The sequence below is a fragment of the Microtus ochrogaster genome, chromosome 2 (genome assembly GCF_000317375.1).
Source record: "Microtus ochrogaster isolate Prairie Vole_2 chromosome 2, MicOch1.0, whole genome shotgun sequence".
Taxonomy (NCBI): Eukaryota; Metazoa; Chordata; class Mammalia; order Rodentia; family Cricetidae; genus Microtus; species Microtus ochrogaster.
This window is the reverse complement of record NC_022010.1, coordinates 37,096,863-37,112,643: the sequence shown is the minus strand read 5'-3', so window position 1 is coordinate 37,112,643 and position 15,781 is coordinate 37,096,863.

Below are 15,781 nucleotides of genomic sequence, written 5' to 3'. Positions count from 1 at the left end.
TAAAAAAATACTTAGGAATAAAAAAAATAATAAAATAAAATAAAATCCCTTGCAAAAAAAAAAAAACCTATCCTTAGATTTGTCGATGAGTGAGGCTCACACCATGTGCCCAGACATTTATCAATTATTTGGAGTATGATTCCACGTCTGTTGAGGAAGGAAGATGAGGAAAAAGAAACAGATGGCATATGTTCTCTAAGCCAATAAATATCTGAGACAGTCTTTCTGTCTCATTGATTCAGACAGAACCACTTGACGGGAGATGAAAGTCAAAAGTGACAATCACTTTCTTCAAAATTGATATTTTCTCCTATAATTTCATGCTGTTGAAAGTCAGATGTTTTTGTCTACATGAATTACTTAAAAAATCATCATGTATCTGAGTGATTTTGCCTGAGGATATTTGGTACTTTTTTTTCCATTTTACACGTGAAGGTATTTTGTTTTGATCAGCACTGTCTGCTGTTCCATCAAAGAAACGAATCTACTTCTTTGATTTCAGCTTAGGTTTGCATTTCAAAAGATGTTCAAAATTGGTTTGTTGGTTTTTAATAAAGAAATTCCACAATTATGATTTTTCAGATTTATTGTATTTACAATTAACATGGGTCTCAGGTAGCCTGGCTCAGTATAAAGTTGCTGTTTAATGCAGGATGACTTTGTTCCTCTACCTCCAAATCCCAAGTTCTGGGTGTATAGTCAAGTCACACTACACAAAATTTTTTCAGTGCTGGGGATCAAAGTCAGGGCTTTGAGCCTGTTGGCAAGTATTCTATTGGCTGAGCTACAGCCAATATTTTTTTTAAAAAAATAATTTTAGAAATTTTTTATGATATTCCCAAATATGTATATATGTCCATACAAATTTGTATGTCCCTCAGCATACAGTTTGATTTCTATCATGTTCAGATCTGGCTTATTTGCACTATGTATTGTGCTTTCTTTATAAGACATCCTTACAATTTAATCCCCTTTTGTGTGGCATGCAGTTGTTGCTTTATCTCTAGTCATTATTTATGGAAGCTTTCCTCCTAACGCTTCTAGCACATTGGTTCTCAACCTTCCTAATGTTGTGGCTCCTTAATACAGTTCCTCATGTTGTAGTGACCCCCAACTAAAAAATTATTTTTGCTTTTACTTCATAACTGTAATTTTGCTACTAAAGTTACAGTCTATGAAAGTCTTGGATCTGGACTCATTTAAAAGATGAAATGGAAATAACACACTCACAAATACACAACAAAGCAGGGCCACTACCTCTTCATCCACCAGGAAAAGATGGAGAAACTTCCAGACCAGGTAACCAAGATGGGCTGTTAGGAAGGCTTTATTTATCTATTGTTTTCTTTGTATAGATTTATGATCATTATTTCACAGGCATACTGAATAAAATCGTTGCTTGTGTGTAGGTATGTGTCAAAGTTATCAGTAAAGACATACTGTTTTCCCAGTTTATGTGTTTGATTCTGGCTCCTGGTGTGGATCAAAGTCTAGACTAAAGTCCAGTACTCAGGAGAATGGAAGACATGATTCTGGTCAGTTGACACACTAGTTTTTCTAGAACCAGTAGGATTGACCTAGTAAAATTGATATGGGATCTTCAAAAATCAATCTAGAATCCTGAATAATAATAACAATAATGATATAATTTAATAACATATTATATATAAAATATATAATAAACACTAATATAATAATAATTTTTAGAACTCTTCAAAGAACATTTATTCGTGGGTATGCATAAGGAAACAAATCAATTTAATATATCTTCTGTTCTTTGCACTCAATATAATACAATAAAACACTGAGTCTATTAAAGAAGTTCACAGAGAAGATTTAAAATAAAAGAAGCCTGAGATAACAGACTGAGATGAAAATGTGGCTTGCTGGGAGGCAGAAACACAGTGAAAACCACATGGCAGGAGGAAGTGTGAAGAAATGGAAACTGTGATCACAGAAGGGCTGAGTTTCTGTGAGATTCTGTGGGAATCTCACCTGGCTGGAAGAGCCTAAGAGATGCTGTTCAGTTTTTCACAGAGGAATTTAACAACACCTCTGCATCACAAGTCTGAACCATAGTGATTAAAACTAACTCACCAACTTCTGAGAATACACTTAACAGATGCTGTTCTGGATAGTAGATGGAAAGGAGCTGCATATCTTTCTAACTCAGTGGACTGAAAGGACCTTGACAATCATTGTTGTTTTGCTTGGAACAATCTTCCTCTCATAATCCTCTTGATGTGTTAATGAATGATAATCCTCTTGATGTGTTAATGAATGACTAGACTCTGTTGGCTTTGCAGCCCTACAAAATGGCACAAATATCCTAGCAATCTTGCCTAAATGTGAGTGTAGACGAGTTATCATTTTATACATTTTCTTTACAAAGATTATTACTCCTTTATAATATAAACTAAAACTAATATAAATAGCTGAAAGCATGTTTCTTTTCCTTTATTTTTTAAAAATCTGTTCTGTTGTGGAATATTTGCTTACACTGTAAAGATGTGTCTCTGCCTTCTGCACCTTCTGATTGGTTTAATATAGAATTGAATGGTCAATAGCTAAGTAGGAGAGAATAGGCAGGATTTCCAGGAAGAGAGAGGACTCTGGGAAAAAGAGAGGCTGAGATGTTATTGAGACACTGAAGAGTTTGGACAGAGGTTCAGAAGAGAGGCAACATGGCTGAATGTAGATTAATTTTTAAAAAAATTAATTTAAGATGTAAGAAATGTAGGGGAAAGAAAACCTAAGCTAGGACCAAACATTCAAAATTAACAATATGTTCCTGTTTTGTTATTTGTTAGCTGGTAGCCCAAAAGAGAGTCCAAGACTACACTGTTCACAAAAATCTCCTGTTTGGCATCAAAAAGATACTCAGTATTTTTTTTAGTTAAAAGAGTTAATGAGTGACATCAGTCAGTCTGTAACTGTACCTGTGAGTTTGTTATTAATTATTGACTTCTCTGAGCTCCTCTAGGTTAAGGTCATGTGCTCTGTCTATTTCAATTACTGCTGTGTATGGAGAGATAGTAAACAATTAAATATTTTAATATTTATTGAAAGTTTGACAATCACCATTACAAATGCAGAAACACGAAGAACCCTAGTAGGTCTGATTCCTGCAAATTATAGCTGGTCAAGAACAAAGCTTCCTATGTACTGAAAAAAAGAGGAAAACGGTCCTTCTGGGAGCAGAAATCTCTTGGGTGGAAGGCTGAAGGGTGCATGATTTGTTCACTACTTGAAGTCTGTAAGTGGAATTTAATAGCTAAATCAATAGAGTGGGACAAAAGAAACCCACTCTCCAATTGTTATAAAAAATAAGTTTGAGAGGCAGGCAGATCTCTGTGAGTTTGAGACCAGCCTGGTCTACAGAGCAAGTTCCAGGACAGGCTCCAAAGCCACAGAGAAACCCTGTCTCGAAAAACCAAAAAAAAAAAAAAAAAGTTTGCATGGATCAACATCTAAGGATGTATGGAAAGGTTTTAGAATGACTAGTTAAATTTTAAATTAGAGGTATACTCCTGTAATTCAAGCACTTGACAGGCTTGGACATGATCCTAGCCAGTTCCAGCCCAGTCTGGCCTTGATATGGAAATGTGTCTAGCAATAACTTTTTAGAGGTGGAACAGTAACTCAATAGTAAATTGCTTACTTAGCATGTGCAAGGTCTGGGCTCAAGAGCTGGATTTAATCCATTCAACCTCCACCCCATAAAATGTCCCATGGCTCAAAAGGAAGGTCAGAAGAATGGGATTATTCTGGGGAGAATTTAGTTAGTTAGACAAAAGTTTTAGGGAATTATTTGAATTTTTCAGAAAATAGCACCAGGGAAGCAGTTCTCTATATGGGAGTCACAACTCCTTTGGGAGAGGTGAAGAACCTTTACAAAGAGGTTACCTAAGACCATCAGAAAACACTGATATTACTTTATGATTTATGACAATAGCACAAAGTAATCAGAAGTTTCCCTCCAGCCTGCCAGTTCCCGAATAACCACTCTGAGATTTAATATTAATTATAAATGCTTGGTTGATAGTTTAGGCTTATTACTAGCTAGCACTTACATTTAAATTAACCCACCTCTGTTCATCTACGTATTGCCATGTGGCCCATGGCTTACTGGTGATGCTCTGGAATCTTGCTCCTTGGACAACTGCTGCCATCTCCCAGACTCTGCCCTTCCTCTCCTATATATTTGCTTGGATTTCCTGCCTGTCTCTATCCTGCCTTGCCATAAGTCAAAGCAGCTTTATTTATCAACCTATGAGAGCAACACATATTCACAATATAATAAAAGCTATCTCACAGCAAAGAGATTCCTCAAAAGCTAGAAACAAGACCTATGATCTAGCTAACCCACTCCTAGACACATACCCAATGGTGCAAAGACCCTTGCATAGTCATGTTCAAACTTTTTCTATTTATCAAATAGGTCTATAAATAAGAGCTTCTGAGGAGGCCTATATATCATCTATTTACATTTGAAAACTTAAAACCGTGAGCTACAATGGCATCCCAGAAGGATGGTCTCTAAGAACGCAGGTGTACTCTAGGTATAGAGGTGTTAGTTATTACACTTCAAGTTTCAGCCTCTTTAGGCATGGGTAAACTTGGCTGATGCTAACAGAGTGGCAATCCTCAATCACAAAAATTTCACCCATGTAGTCACCACAGTGCTGAAACATTACTTTGTACCATTCGCTAATTGTGTTCTCAATTTCCTTCTGCTTAAAAAGTAAGCATCTCTCAAAATGAAATGGCTACTTCATGTCAATCTCATTGACAGTGGAGCACAGGTGCTCAGCCATTCAAATGAATACAGCCATGTCCATTAAAAACTAATGCTCATTATAATAGCAATTGAACAAAGGAGGGCATGGATTTGAAGGAGAGAAAAGTGAGGCATATATGAGTGTTTTTAGAAGGAAGAAATGGAAAGAATAAATGTAATTAAAATACAGTTTCAAAAATAAAAAAAGATATTTATTGGAGAACTTCAGGAATAATGGTGTTGTTAGTAGATGGCCATAAATGTTCTTGCAATGAGTTAAAGAAGCAATAACTATTCTCCCAAGCTGAAATTATTGGAAAGCTCTAACAGAACTATATTTCTTTCACAAATATTTTAATTATTAGAAGTCTGAATTCAAAATGGTATTATTTCCATTTTGATGACTATAATATAAAACCCCAAAATAAATGGGTCCTCAATCTCTTTTAAAAAGTTTCAGAGAGAGGGAAGACTATAACTCAAGGTAGCCCGTAGCTTGTTTAACTGCATGAACTGCCCCGATACTGTAAATCCCGCATCTGAGAGGGACGTACTAAAAGGATGTGGAATTTTATCTGAGGGGAGTGTGATTCTTCATCCCAGCTGTCGAGCTATGTAATCTTTTGATTCCATCTAGGCAATCCCCTCTGGAACGCCATCACTCCAAATCACTTCGGTAATATTTCTCACCAGGCCGACTTTCCTGGATGAGATCCTCCTGCACCGTGAAGGCATCTTGCTGTGACACCACCTGGGGAAGCTGCTTCTTTGTCATCCTTCAGAGTGTACCGAAAAAGGCTTGCCTGGATGGCTGCCCAGGAAGCCAGATAGGAATTATATTTGCTTCTTCTCAAGTGCATTCTCTTTTGACCGTAGAACTGGGGAGGGTTGTGGAGAGAGAAAATTATAAACTCTAAATCTCTAATTACTTCTCCAGCCGAAAGAACATAGCCTTCTTGGTTAAATCCATTATAGGATGTGTAGAAAGTGGCTTTCATGTTAGATGCCCAGGGGATTCCTATGACATTACAGCTTAGCTTCCTAAAACCTCACCAAATTATTAGTAAGGCCAACATTTCCATCACTGTTCACAACACATAATTCATAACACTTTCAAAGAAGAGGTTTCTCCTGTTACTTCATAATAATGTCTTTGTCACTCTTTCTTGGCACAAATAGTTTTCAAAACCAAAATAGTTTGCTCCAAAACAGTAGAATATATAATATGTGTGTGTGTATATATATATATAAATTTATCAGAGTACATAGACACATTTAGAGAATGCAAGGGAAGGCTCTGATAATAGGGCAAAATGTTTATGGTTTCAACAAACAATATATTACTCATACATATAGCCCCCTTTTCAAGGAAGTATGTAGATCACTCCTGATAATGAAGAATGCATGCTAGGATTATTTGTGTAAACACAAAGGTTTTTATATACTCCTAAATACTTAAATATACTTGCGTTTAGTATTAGATGGCCCAGTGTCTCAATTTATTATCTTTTTGAACACCAGAAGATATATAGTTCTGATACCTCCAGTAGAAAAACACCATATGCAGTTTTTATTCAATCATGTCAATAGAAAACGGAAAACAAAATATAGTAGGCCACCTGATGGTTAATATTGTTCATACTGGCCATGATGTGTTAGAAAGGCAGAAAAAGCTGAGTGTGGAGAACACACTTGTAAACCCAGCTTGCAGGAGGCAGAGGCAGGAGGATCTCCACAAGTTATAGGTTAGCTTAGGCTAAAATGTAATGTCTTAACTAACAAACAAATAAATAAACACAAAGAAAAAACTGGGGCAATGTCTGCATGACTGAAACATAGTTGATTCCCTGAAGGAGTCAATGTCTGCTCTGCTCTGAGAGCTCTGTTCTGTTGGGTACCAATTAGCTCAGCAAGTGTTGCTTTCAGAAAGGTAGTGGTGGCCTCCAGCCTGACTAGGAACCTCACTGAACTGGACTGATTGCTATTGTGTTAAGAATCAGTTGCCATAAATAGAAAGTAGAAGAATCTATCTAATAGTCTTGCTGATGGAGTTACCAGAAATCTGCAGAGATATATCAGTCATTGAATCGACCAGCAATCCCTAGGGATTGTAATTTTCCACAGTTAAATTGGAAATGGAACCAAGGTGTCTTCATGTTATAGAATTTTATTTATACCTACTGTTCTACCCATAACAAGTCTGGGCTTGATGCAGATATCTAACACATTGTGACTCTGATGACCTGAAGTTTGAAGCTATAGTACTCCATGAGACTATATTGAAATTAACAGGAGAAGGAAGTACAGCTTTTGTCTCAGTTTCTCCATTTATTCATGCCAAAAACCTTCCATCACATTCTTATAATTTATTTCCTTTGTGTATACCAAAGTATAACTCTTTTCTTTATCTTTTCAGGATCTTGGAAAAAGATCATACATGTGAGAGATGAAGGAATTTCCTAGGGAGTTATAAAATACTATCTTAATATGATAAAGGGCTTTCCTTTAGAAAATATGACAAATATATAAGCATTTAATTTTTCTGTGCAGAATTAAATCATACATATTTTAAAATAAAAACCTATTATAAAAAGGACTGCTTGTCTGATGTGGGAGTGTCATATATCAATCTGTTGATTTCATTGGTTAAGCAATAAAGAAACTGCTTGGTCCTCATAGGTTAAAACATAGGTGGGTGGAGTAAACAGAACAGAATGCTGGGAGAAAGAAGCTGAGTCAGGGAGTCGCCCTGATTCTCCCACTCCAGGCAGACGCAGGTTAAGATCATTCCTGGTAAGCCAGCTCGTGGGCTACATAGATTATTAGAAATGGGCTAGTCCAGGTGCGAGAGCTAGCTTAGAAGAGGCTAGATAGAAATGGGCCAAGCGGTGTTTAAAAGAATACAGTTTCCATGTAATTATTTCGGGTAAAGCTAGCCGTGCGGGCGGCCGGGTGCTGGGAAGCACCCCCGCTGCTCCTATTTCAACACTTGTTTTGTTAATAAAACTTGATCCAGGGCTTTTCTACCAAATCCTTGATAATACTCCATCGACTGACTTTGGTGTTCTACAGACCTTGTGAATACAACTAGTGCTTCAGCTAAGTATTTATCCAATGCTTAGTTCTTGGAATTAATTTTTCAACAGGAAATTCCTTGTTGCAGCATAAGCATAAGGAGGTGTCTGATGATTCAGCAGTCTAAGTTACTAGTTTCATACATTTGAACCGTTTGAAATAACAGCACACAGAAGGAACTGGTTGGCCTCCAGTTTATCTCCTAATCATGGGAAATCTAATAGGGGTCATTTTCATGTAAGCTCCTTAATATTTTTTTTTTGTTTGTGTGTGAAAAGATCATGATATTCTGTACCATGTCTGTGGTACAGGTGTTTTGATAGTGGTTATTTTGATAGAAGATTTTAGAATGTCTTTACCTTCATTCATCTATGGTATTCTGAGATTCGACTCCTGAAGAAAATGAAAATTGGATAGAGTAAAATTAGTTTCCCAAACAACCTCAGGCCCTGCTCATCTCTTGGCTGCTTCCAGTGTGCTGTGCAACCTTGAGATGTCCTTCCTTACATGTGAGTTATGAAATGGCAAGGTTGGGTTTAGCATTTCTGAGGCAGTGAATCCCACAGGGAGTTGAGCTTTAAGCTATGCTTCTCACCTTTTCCAATTCTGAAGTATTTGGGGGTTGTGGAAGTAAACAAAACGGTTAAACTTTGATTCTGTATAATTTGTGCATGAACATGCAGAAAGATAGCTTTCCCCCAGGCAACTACCCTGTGGTTCCTCTCTTTCCCCTACACCTGTCACTACTTAAGCATGAAGATGAATAGTTGCATTATTTTTTCAGTGCAAGAACTAATAGCCTCTTAATTGTTTTTAATGGGATGTTTTAAAGGAGCCTCTTATTTTCCATGTTGCGCTATATTTTTCAGCATCATAGGGCCTCTGATTCAACACATCCCAGTACCATCTGCTAAATGAGATTGTGTTTAAAATAATGATTCATTGTATACAGATAAACTGGCAATTATTTTTTACCATCTAACTCTGCCACTCCACTACTAATATCCAGACTGCAGTGATGGATGTGTGTCCTTACAGAATAGGACAATACCGTGCAAGGATTGGAATAAGATTTTCCTATGCATTCAGGCCAAAATGTTGCCTCCTTTTAGAGAAGGGGGAAAGGAAAGAAACAGCACTGTCATGAAACTTACAGAAAATTCATGTGGAGATGGAGAGAGCAGTGTAGCAATCAGACCACTTATTCTCTGCACTTCTAAAACTACGTGTCTTCCCTTTCAATGTTCCACAGGAACAAATAAGGACTGTGGAGTACAATGGGTAGATATGAGACAAATGATGTGATCTAAAGGGCTTCCACACTCTGACAGCACCAATATATGGGTAGAATTGCAATAGAAAATGGGAACAGTAAACACTAGTGAGAAACATGACTATCATCTCATTATTTCAGCTGCAATTCTAATGCTTGCAGTTAAGGGAGTTATACTGCCCTGCTTTATCTATTCATAATTGTGTGTATGTCTCCTTCACTTCAAAAAGAGGATGTTCCATATTCCTGTGCCAATGATCAGACAAATACTCTGTACGAACGTGTGTGTGTGTGTGTGTGTGTGTGTGTTTGCCTGACTTCTTGTCTGTCTGTCTGTCTGCATAGCATAGGAAGCTTATTCCTTTTTATGTTACCTAGGCTGCTCTCAAATTTCCAGCAATCTTTTAGTTTTAGCATCTACAATGCTGAGGTTACATGCATAATACAAGTTTTTGATTTACTAAGAGAGGTAGATGAGTAAGTTCTAAAGACTGTCAGGACTTCAGAAATATTGTAAATGTTTGATGTTTTCTAGGTGAAGAAATTGTAGAATTGGCAATGACCCTTTCTTTTCCCACTAGCTTTCTAAGGTCTCAAGATGTCATCTAGCTTTGAAATCCTACAAATGGGAAAATTCATCTTGTTATGTTACTTTGTTGTTATCATTGTGCTTATTCCTTTTTATTACCATTTTATGGTAAATCCAATCTGCATTATAGTAGCAAGGGTAGAGATGCTACCAAGTGAAGATTTCCCATTGGTTGCAATCATTTTAAAAGAAAGAATTCAGTTGACTGACAATTTAGGCACAATTTTACTCAGCAAAGCAACATGACCATATAACTCAAATAGAGGTTAAAGTATGCTGACTCCAGGTGGAGGCAAGTCTATTGGCTCTGCATTGAGAATATTTAAAATATTTTTGTAATTATTTAGGTGGGTAGCATATTTATGAGTTTAAGGTAATTCCTTTTTGCCTTTCAAGTCTTGGTGGACTAGATCTCTCTTTTACGGTAAGTCTTGAAGCCATCATCTTGTAAAGTCCACAGAGGAAGTCAAAGTCACACAACAGATGATGTTATAATGAAATGAGGATCCTCTGAGGTCAAAGAACCTTCATTGGTGCTTGCGTGTGGTCACTGAGAGAGTTCTCTACTGCCTGAAGCCCTCATTTATTATTAAGAATAAACTAGAGTTTGAGAAGTTTTAATAACAATTGGATATTATGATGGTAAGGAACATAGCCACTAAGATAAAGGTGTAGTTTTTATTAGCTTCCTCAACCTCCCATCTGTTTTCATTCCTATCATGTCTCTAAGAGACGCTAGAGCACATGACCGCAGTAGAGTAAAATAAGACAACAGACGTTTTTGAGCAAAAACTGGGGATCGATAAAGATCATATAAAAACAGTAGTCATTCATGACAGTATGATAGGCTTTCCCATAACATTTAGGGAGCTTAGGTGACTGAGGAGGTAGCCGAGCAGCTATGTATGCTTGGTGTACAAATGCAAGGACCTGAGTCTGAAACCTCAGCAGATGACAAAAGCCAGGCACAGCTGCTCATTCAAGTATCTATGGCATGGAGGGACACACACACAAATAAATAAATGAATAAGTAAATAAAATGGGATGCGGGGAGAGACAGAGAGAATTCTACTAATCCTGTGGCTAGTGAATCTTGGAAGAACAGAAGAAACTATACACATACTGCTGATTACTTTTCAAAAAGTAGGAACTGAATAAAAGTGACCTCAAGAAACAAAAGTTCAGGTTACTAATAGATTACTTAACAGTAATAGAGCAGAAAGATGTACCTTACTCCCCTACAAGTTACAATATAAAATACAGATTCTTCAAGAAAATGGACAGATACTTAACCCTGAGGCTAGTATCTTTTAAAACTTCATGAAATATGTAAAGGAAATGAATAAAATGACCAACGCTGCTTAGGTAAATGGGCCCAGAGCCAAGTTCTACAATGAAACATTTCTGTCAGTATACAAACTCTAACTCTCATTGATTTTAGGGTCTATCCTGCTCATCAAAGATATGGTGATATTAAAAGATGATATTTAGATACTCAGAAAAAAGGAGGATACCCCACAAAGAACTGCTTCACTGGGGTTGCTATGAAAGAAGATATGAGCTAGTAGCCTACCTTGTTAAGGAATCCTTGAAGAAAATGCAGGTCACAAAGCCACAGGCAGATCCGAAGACAATCCGTCAAGCACAAATCACAGAGGGCTTTCCTGAGAAAGGAGCAAAAATAACATTTTGCTGAGCAGTGAGAAAAATATGGGTCACATTTTATCCTTCAGGCTTAAGGCTCCATTTTAAGCCTAGGAGCTTTCAGTTCCCACTGTCAAAGTGTTCTGAGCTGTGTATAGAAACATCTTTGTCATCCAAAAGCTTACATCTTTATAGCCCATTGGATATCCCAAAACAATTAGAATAATGAATGTTTGTATGTGTTTTCTGTAAGAACCAACAGTAGTAACTTTTAAGTATCATGCCTACTTTAATGTATTTGATTCTAAAAGCAACCTCCTTCTTGCAGATGAATATTGCTTTACCACAGTGTGGAAAGGAAATGATAAACTAAGCAGGGGAGTTAACTACTTATATTAACATTACTCATATTAACAGATTAACTTACTCAGCTCATATTAATTCTCTGAGCCTACCTTTTCACATTTTCGCACAGGCTGGAATTTCTTTTTGATAATATTTTGCCATCCTCATATCCCTGCGAAAGAATACAAGTGCCTTATTCCCATTTTGTGTCTAAGAAAACTAATATACTAATTAAAGGACAATATCACTACTTTTCACTAAATAATTGCTATCAAAAGTCAGAAATTGGGAGTTCTAAATTAATAGTTTAAATTTTCCTTTCCCCAGGAGTTTGAGTTACAGAATTCAGAAATCATATTTTCCTATTAAGAAAGTCAGCTGGGTCAATGTCAGAGGATTTAGTGAGGAAAAACTAATAAAATGTGATTGTACAATCCCAGAGAACTGCTGAAGTGTGCAGTCTGCTGTGTTTTCCCCTTGCTGGCATGGATTCCAGAAATAAATAAATCAGAGAGGCATCCTGTGTTTGTTTGAGGAGGGGCATGGGCAGTATTCATTATGCATTGCTTCATAGAGTGGGGCACGGAAAAGCCACCAGTGCCAAAGCCAGATCTGAAAAATTCATGAGACTGTGGGTGGCTACTCAGAATAGTTTGCACCCCAGGGAAAATCAACCCACGCCTCTGTCACAAGGTACATTTTGCAGTCAGAGACAACAACATCCTCCAAAGGGGGAAATCCTTGGCCCTCCATAGAACAGCCTTTGGTAGCCTCTGCTTAGAAATAGTAGCTGTGTGTGGGAGAGATGGGCTAATGCCATATGTGAAGGAATTTCCTTTGCAAGGAGCTGAGGAAACAGTGGAGTTAGTGCTTCACACTGGGCTCTTTGCCTGCGATTCCCATCACTCGCTTTGCCTGTGCGTCTGATCCATCTCTTTCAAAACTGTCTCAGTAATACCGTCAACAAGCATGATGGTTTCTCAAACATTGCTGGAGAACATACCTTGTGTGATTATGGCCATTTTGTCACTTCAAATGAAATTCCCTTCCTAAATAATGCATTTGAGTACAATTAACAATGGTTATACAATCCAATAGAAAGCATCTTATAAGAACTTAGAGAGTTCCAATTTGCTCAGGTATTCTGGATTTTGCCTCAATTAATACTTATATTTTGAGTCCATACAAATAAGAGAGATTACTTCTTAAACACCCAGAACACATTAATTGCTAAAGACAGATTAGATATCTTAAATTCATTTTTAAAATTCCTTTGGTGCAGCACAAAGTGAAAACACAATTTAATTTGTACAATAGATGTTGTTATGGAACAAGGGTAAAGAACGGATGATGCTTTCTCACAAACAGTTCTATTCTATAATGCACTTCATATTTCCTGTTGGATTGCCTTTGATCATACTTGTGTAAGTATTGCATATTGCCACTAAAATCGATTGTGTAATCCACCATTTCTAAATCTATATTTTTAGCTCTCAACAATAAAATGTTGGACAAATTAATGTAATACTATAGACAACAAATATCTGGAATATTTGTAGCAAGAAGGACAAAGCAAGAAGCAAGCTAGTGTCTGACTTCAAATCACTTCTGAAGCAAGCAAAACCAAATGGCATCCACATACAGATGTAGAAAGGTTAGAGAATAGAGAGCATGGAAGAAAATCTACACATCCATAGCCAATGCTCTTTGCCCAAGTCATTAAGAACATGCACAAAATAAAAGAGAGTAGTTAAATTAAGCAATGGTGGAAAATGTATATCTACACAAAGAAGAATGATGTTAAACTTATATTTCATACTAGTCACAAAAATAATCAGAAGGTGGATTATAGACTTATATAGAAGGTCAGAAAGTAGAAAAGCACTAGACAAATATACAGGAAATGCATCAAAATTGAAATGAACAAGAGGATTAAGATAAAGTCTCAATAGCTTAGGAAAGGAAAGCAAAGCAGCCAAATGAGATTCTATGAACTAAAGCACTTCTGCACAGCAATGTAAACAATAAGCGAAGTCTGATGACATCATACAGAATGAGAGAAACTGTTGACAAAGTGCATATCTGCTAAGACGTTGTTGTGGATAAATGTATGAAATTTGCAAAATCTCAACAGCACACCAGCAATTTCATTTAAAAATAAGCAATAGATCTACCTGTGCATTTCGTAAATGTAGATCTAAAGTTTTCTACATACATAATCTCCCTTAGATGTAGAACCTACGAATTTGTTTTCTGTGGAAGTTGAGAACAAAGTGATGGTTACAAGAGCTGAGACAATAGGTAAAAGGAGTGATGGGGAAAGATTCATGACGACAACTCAACTAGCAAGCTTAACAGGAAGATCAGGGACATGGCCGCAGAAGTTAGAGAAATTTCCACACAAATCCATGATCTGAGTTCAAGCCTAAAATTCACAAAAAAAGAAGGAGGAGAGAATTGACCCCACAAAAATGTCCTTACCTTTGCATGCATACTATGACATGCACGAGACCCCACATACACATTGCACACTAATCTAAATAAATAAATAAGATTTGTATAAAAGAAAGTTAAAAGATAGGACCGAAATGGAATCTAGAATGTGTGGAACACTGTAAAAATGAAAATAGAAATTATGAGTCTATGGAATAGAAGATCTACCTAGTTCAACTTGGTAAATCTAGTTGGTAAATAAAGATGACAATGGTTGGTATTGATTGCCACAAACATTTAGGATAGCATATCAATAGGTAACCGAAATTGAGCTAAAATCTCCAGTTATTATGCCAAGAGCATATACTAGATTAAAAAACAAAATTCAAGTATCATGTTATATGAAAAGGGCATGACAGAAATTATCACTTTAAAAAATGTTTGCATCTCCATTTACATGTATTTATTCATCACACAGCACATCTGTGGTATTGTGATAATGCCATTCTACATTTAAGGATGAGCAAATAGAATTATTTAAGTTGCCCAACATTATTTGGTTTACATGATTCAATTTAAGATTTGGGTGCAAGAAATGAGTCCAGCTGCTGGGCTTCTAAGCATCATGCATGCTGTCGCATGCTGTGTCGGTGGCCATTTCTTTCTTTGTCAGGTTGTCTTCTAAGCTCCAGACACAACAAACCACTATACCTGGTAGCTGTCGAGAAGACAACAAAAGAAAACACTTACACATAGGAAACATCAAAAGTTGCTGTATATTAAATTTATTCAGAAATATCAAACTTTCTTCCAGGGTAATGGCCCCAGTTTATGTTCCCATAAGGAGGGATTTCCATGTGGAAATTATATCCTCAAGATTGAAGATAATCAACTTCCATGATGGCAACTGCAAAGATTAAGACTGGTTCTTACCAAAGCTTGGCCTGGCATTTCCCTAATGGCTAAATATATTGTTATTGCAATATATTTTCTCTTCAATGACATTTTGCCTCTTCATGCCTTCTGCCTCTTTTACTTATGATAATTTGCTAACTTTTTGGATATACAAGGTAACATTTAACAGTATGTTTAACATATGATGAATAGTAATGAATACTGCTAAGCCTCTAAAAATACTTTTGAATTTCCTGATAATTTAGTATTTCTTCTTGATTCCATGCCATTTCTTCCCCCAACAAATACAAACACTTTTCTATACTATATGCTTGTTGTAGTTAGGATTTCGCATTTCATTATCATTTCTTTTTGCATGTTAGAGTTAAAAGACTTCTCTGCCCACCCTTGTGCTAAATAACACCTTTTCCCCTGAGGCCTTTATGGACATTGAGAAACATGATTAAACACACTGCTGTGCTTGCCCTTCAGTGAATTGTGGAGTCTGCCTGTGTGAGCAGCTGCTTCACAGCAAATCATTGCTATAATTCAAAGAGCCTGCTCCTTTGGCATTCCATTTGCAGGCTCGGCGTGACTTCATCGGGTGTTTTCTTTTTCTTTTTGCATACAACATGCTGCAAGTCCTGTGTTAAAACTCTCAGGAGACCAGCCTGGTCTACAGAGCTAGTGCCAGGACAGGCTCCAAAGCCACAGAGAAACCCTGTCTCGAAAAACCAAAAAAAAAAAA